Genomic DNA, 5,550 nt, shown 5'->3' with positions numbered 1-5,550 from the left:
GTGTAACTGAGTTGATTTTCTGCGTGCGTCCAGCGTGTCAGAAGGTCATGCCCAGTGCCTGTTTCATGTCCAGTGTGTGTGTGTGTGTATAGACTGCATCCGTGTTATGTGAGACGTGCTGGTTTCATTCACTGTTTACTGTAGTCTAATTTTGTCGAATAAAGCCATGGTAATGGTATACTAGTATTTGTTGTTTCATTACAAATACTAAAACATTAAAACAGACCCAATACCGTCTTAAGAGCAAGTGAGTGGAAAACAAGCTGTTGCTACCGTATTTTTAGTACTAAAGTTACCCTTTTAGACTTTGCAATCTATAGGTCAGATGATGTGAAGGTCATCTGTTTCTGTGGCCCAAGGTTATCGAGGATGTCATACGGCCAGCACAAAGACCCTACGCCTTTACTTTTACCCTACTAATGTCAGTTACCCGTTAAAACTAGTTGGAATCAGAGTCTTCACAGGGATTCGTGCATTTATAAACAGTATTGTACTGTTGAAGATTAATTTGATTATTTTAATAAAACATCTTAGCATAAAAAAACAACAACATGCAATTGCAAGAAAGATTAAATGGAAGCATTTTTCCAATGATGTTACCTGATTGTAACGTTATACTTCTACCTCTGTTTGTTTAACAATGTTTGTATAAAGACATTAATGGTGTAAATTAACAACATTACAAAGATAGTATCGATTCGCCCATGGGTTCACATTTCACAATGAGGGGTGACTTAGATTTTGACATTCTGAGCACGAAAATTCCTTTATTCTATGATTCATACTTTGTCAGGGACAATGAATAATTGCAAAGTTTCAACTCGCTCCGAGAATGGAAAGTGGGAGACAAAACGAAAATTGTACCAGAGACAGAGTGAGTTGATAGAAGTTTTGTACTACGCCATGTTATATATATATATAATAGTATATAGTTATATTATATTATTAACACGTAGAGTTGCTTCAATGTTATTGAAATTTATAAGCTTTACATATATTTTTACCAAAATCTTATTTAAAATTATATCTAGATTCTAGATCTAGAAGTTGATATAGAGTAGATTTTGAGAGTTCTAAATCAGAACTTTAGGTCTAGTAGTAGATCTAGTTGTCCATGTAATGAATTTACCAATAACTTATCTCACAAGCATGCCTTGCCGCTGGCAGAATCAGAAAAATTGTACTCTCAAGCAGCTATCAATACTCGAATTGATCATATAATTTTACAAATTATTTTGTTATATTCTACATGTAATAATGGTGGTATTTTCTTTTAAAAAAATATTTATTCACAAATCTTTGCTGGATTTCATTAGTAGTAAGGTAGTAATATTTGAAATACACATTTCAATGCAAGATGCTATAATGTTCAATGGTACTCATATCTCCTTTTTGTTGGGATGCAGCTTCTTCGAGTGTTTCTCGTCTTCACGCCGACACGTACATGTCTAATACAGTAGAACGTATTTTAACACTGTTAATATTAATAGCAGGAGATGTAGATTCAAATCCAGGGCCTAGATCTAAGGATAGATACAACATCTGCAAAAATGTATGCACCATGAAACAAAAAGCCATTCAATGTGACACCTGCGATGAATGGTACCATGCATCATGTCTCCATATGAATACACCTGTATATTATGACTTAGGCAACAAAGACGCATCATGGCACTGTGTACCGTGTGGGTTACCTCAGTTTACATCAGGACTGTTTGATTCCTTTGATGCGGACACTTCTAACCCATACAACATCCTAAACACCATCCCAAACCAAACTCACCAACCACTAGTCAGATCCACTCCTGTTAAACCTAAATCTACTAAAATTAATACAACAGCCTCACTAAACAAACCTACTAAAGAAGTAATACCAAAATACATTAGGAACAAAACAGCAGACTTAGACATTTTATTAGAATGTGAGAAACCAGACATAATTGCAGGAACAGAAACTTGGCTACATCCTGAAATTTATAATTCAGAAATTTTCAATAGTAATTATGAAATTTTTAGAAAAGATAGGGCTGATAATCATGGAGAAGTTCTTTTAGCAATAAAAAACACTCTTATAGCAGAAGAAATTACCTTATCTAACTCAAAAAATATAGAATCAACATTTTGTAAAATTAATACCACCTCAACATCCCTAATAATAGGCAGCATTTACAGACCACCAAATTCTAGTTTAGAATACATGCAGGAACTATGTAATCAGATTACTACACTTAAAGAGACAAATGAAAATGCAGTTTTTTTGGATTATGGGTGATTTCAACCTACCTGATATAAATTGGAAAACACTAACCATAGATAAACACCAAAACCTTAAGGACATAAATGAGCTTTTCATAAACTTTACAAAACCTAAGTTTAGATCAAATCATTAAAAAGCCAACTAGATTAAACAACACATTAGATCTCTTCTTAACCAACAGACCTGGATTAGTAGTTGATTATGATATTATCCCTGGTCTATCAGACCATGAGATCATAAAAATACACAGTCAGATAAAAGCAGTAGCCAATACAAAACCCAAAAGAAAAATCTTACTCTGGAATAAATGTAACCTAACACGACTACACCAAGCTGCATTAAACTTTCAACAAACATTCTTATTAGAAAAAGACATTAATCAACCAGTCGATGACCTCTGGAATTTCATTAAAAACCATCTTAAAAGCATTATAGAAAATCATATACCAACTAAATACACATTAAACAAAATAAATAAATGCTGGTTTAATAATAGACTAAAGAAGCTTTGTAAACAGAAGGAAAACCTATATAGAAAATTTAAAGAAACTAAAGCAGAAAGAGTTTACAAATAGTATATAAAAATTAAACACTTAACCCAAACAGTAAGCAGACAGCTGCAGAGTGAATACATAAACAATGTAATATCTGAAGATAACAACAAAAACCTATGGTCATACATTAAGTCTAAGAAAATGGAAACAACAGGCATAGCGCCATTAAAAGATGAACATAACAACACATAATGATAATGAAACTAAAGCAAACATCCTAAACAAATACTTTGCATCAGCATTCTCAGCCCCAGGAGACAAAGACATATTACTGAATTTGAACCAAGTAGACAACATAGAAGATATAGTAGTACAAGAAAATGGAATCCAAAAACTATTAGCCAACACCAAACAAAATAAAGCGTCTGGACCTGATGGTATTCCAGCTAGATTACTCAAAAAACTAAGCAATGAGCTAGCCCCAGTATTCAAAATAATCTTTTAGGCTTCGCTTAACCAGGGCAGAGTACCAAAGGACTAGAAAGAAGCTAATGTCACCCCCCTATTTAAAAAGACCAGTATCACTTACCAGCATCACATGTAAAATCCTAGAACACATAATATGTAGCAACATCATAAACCACTTAGACAAACATAATGTCCTCACACCATACCAACATGGCTTTAGAAAATATAGATCAAATGAAAAAAAACTAATAGGACTAATTGATGATTTTTCAAAAGGTTTAGATAATAGTGAACAAATAGATGCTATCTTACTAGATTTTTCTAAGGCTTTTGACAAAGTTCACCACCAAAGTTTGCTTAAAAAATTAAAATATTTCGGCATTAATGGTCCACTGCATCAGTGGATTAAAGACTTTCTGATAGGGAGAGAACAAACTGTAATAATAAATGACTCTAAATCAGCACCGATAACAGTAAACTCAGGTGTACCTCAAGCCTCAAGGAACAGTCTTGGGTCCACTACTATTTTTAATTTACATAAATGATTTACCAAATTGCATTACTTCAGGAACAAAAGTCAGATTATTTGCAGACGATTGCATAATATATAGAACAATAAAAACAACACAAGACACAGATATTTTTCAAAGAGAATTAGATGAATTACAGAAATGGGAATCAAATTGGAGCATGTCTTTCCACCCAGAAAAATGTCTGTTGTTAAGAGTAACAAAAAAACTAAAATTAATTCCACTTATCTTATTCATGGCAAACCAGTAACACAGACTAAAAACGCAAAATACCTAGGTGTTATAATAAATGAAAAACTGTCGTGGAATCCACATATTGATGAAACTATAAAAAAATCAAACAAAGCATTAGGATTTATTAAAAGAAATTTCTATAAATCAAATAAGAACATGTCACCACCTCAAAGTTGGTGCCATAGAGTAGAAACCCTAATTCTGTATTGTGTATGTTAATTCCATATTGTGAATCTTATTCACAACCCATGTAGCACTAAGGTGAACACTTTTGACCTTAGGTGAACCAGAGAGTGAAAGGCAGTCAGTCCACATAGAGATCTTGTAGCAAGCACTTGTATTGAGTCACTTAAGATATAAGCAGTAGAGTTAGATGTTTAAAGTAGTTGGTTATAGAATAAGTACTAAGTTGTGATATTCGTATATTACTGTTGGATTAATACTGACCATTCCTGGGTCGAATTGTATGGTGTATTCACTATGTGGTGTTATATTAAACTTATTGTGTCTGCTACACCCAGCGTCATTTTATTATTCTGTGATTTGTAACAAGAACCCAATGTCACCACCACGCCTACATTGATAACCACAGCCACATACATAACATATAAAATCAACCAGTGACATTTTTGGTGTCAGAAGTGTCCAAAGTGCAAGTCATTTATTGTCAGAAAATGACATCTTTGGTGTCAGAATAGTGTCAGAAGTGTCAGCAAACGATATTTTATGATATCAGAAGTGTCAGATCTACTAACTTAAAGGATTTATGAGCACCAGAGGAACAAGTCAATAATTTTTTTCTATTGCTGTCAGAAGTATTTTAATACTACAGTTACTTACAGTAACATTTATACTGATATTTTTTGAAGTTGGCAAGTGAACTATTTAGTAAACACAGGAAAAAGTAACTCTAGAATTTTTTTTACACAAATCATGGCGCCACTCATCAAGCTAGAAAGCTAAGATCTGATTATAGTATTTATAGACTCTACTATTTCTCATTTGGTCGTTCAGCGACACATTCAACATTATAGAGATGACCTAGATCTACATTTATTGAGACCAGCACACAATTTTTCAAGTGAGATTCACGTGATCCAAGAGTGACATTATTATTATCTTCAGCTAGTCTAACACTACTAACAGAAAACAGAGCTGAAATTGAAAGTTAAATGTGCCTACTATTTTAACTTGTACTTCAAGATTGAACTTTACATGAATTGCAACTAATCCAGAATTTATTAAATTTTTTTGACTACACACTTGGTATCTAGATCTACTACTACATGTCATGTTGACCTGCCATGACACAGTCACCGTTAGCGAGCTATTTTTTCATCTGTGATGAACTGAACAATTTGAACTGTTCCTGTGTGAGCTGTATTTTCAACTTTTCCAGTTGACTACTGTCCTAAGTGTCATTTATCTGGAAGCCTGATTTATGTGGTTGTACTTTTACACCAGTTGAGATAGCTTTAGGAGCACAGCATTGTTCAAAGTTACTTTAACATCCTAAGCGAAAGAGGTCAAACATGATAAGCTGAGACAACCTGATACTACAACCTGT

This window comes from Biomphalaria glabrata, chromosome 13, assembly GCF_947242115.1.
Source record: "Biomphalaria glabrata chromosome 13, xgBioGlab47.1, whole genome shotgun sequence".
Taxonomy (NCBI): Eukaryota; Metazoa; Mollusca; class Gastropoda; family Planorbidae; genus Biomphalaria; species Biomphalaria glabrata.
The sequence above is the reverse complement of the archived record's forward strand: the minus strand, read 5'-3'. Positions refer to the sequence as shown.